This window comes from Gambusia affinis, linkage group LG03 (assembly GCF_019740435.1).
Source record: "Gambusia affinis linkage group LG03, SWU_Gaff_1.0, whole genome shotgun sequence".
In the NCBI taxonomy this organism is placed as follows: Eukaryota; Metazoa; Chordata; class Actinopteri; order Cyprinodontiformes; family Poeciliidae; genus Gambusia; species Gambusia affinis.
The window spans coordinates 32,393,586-32,394,735 of record NC_057870.1 but is presented as its reverse complement, the minus strand read 5'-3'; positions in this window follow the sequence as shown (position 1 = coordinate 32,394,735).

Below are 1,150 nucleotides of genomic sequence, written 5' to 3'. Positions count from 1 at the left end.
TCTTCTTGATTTTATTGGCGGTTGGCAACAAACTTTAAGTAGCATTACCGCCACTTGCTGGTATGGAGTGTGATTCGAGATGGACTATCAATTCATATAAATACTTGTATACTCCTACACATACTATTAATAGATAAATTAAATAAATAAATTTCATATTTATATATGCATACATACTCTCATCCATTTTTATACATATCTTTATAATCCACCCCTCTAGATCATGCACACATTCACACACACACACACACACACACACACCTATTTTAATCAAATTCTTTGAAATAATTTAGTTTTCTTTAAATATTTAATAATTATTTGTATATGTTTACTCCCCAAATTCTTCCTCAAAATATCTAACAAATTAATCTTTTCCTTAATACATTCAAACTCTCTTCTCATACATCTTCTTTCTCTTTCATACTTATGGCATTCTAACATAACATGTTCTATTGTTTCATATTTGTCACAGTATTCACATTTTCCATTAATATGCTTTTTTATTTTAAAAAGTGTATAATTAAGTCCTGTATGCCCAAATCTTAATCTTGTTATCACCCTTCCCTCCTTTCTATTTCTTCTTTCATTTCTTTTCTCTCCTACTATTTTCTGAATTTTATAAAACCATCTTCCTGTTTTTTCTTCATCCCACCTTTTTTGCCATTTTTCCATCAGTTTTTCTTTAACAACACTCTTTCCCTCAGATTTACTTAATTTAACTGCAAAACTAATATTATTATGAATTGCCCTTTTTGCCATTTTATCTGCCGTCTCGTTTCCTTCTACCCCAATATGTGCTGGAATCCATACAAATACAACTATCAGCCCCATATTCTGTATTCTATACAATGTATAAAATATTTCTAATAATATATCCATCGTACTATCTGATTGAATATTTTTTAAACTTAACAATGCTGAGCTTGAATCTGAACATATCACTGTTTTTAATGGTTTTATTTCTTCTATCCATTGTAAAGCTAATAATATTGCCAACATTTCTCCTGTGTATACTGATAACCCGTCTGTGCTCCGTTTTCCTATTTTTACATCGAATTCTGGCACCACAAAAGCTACTCCTATTTTTCCATTTATTTTTGACGCATCTGTATAAATTTGAATATATTGATAATAATTGTTTAAATGTATC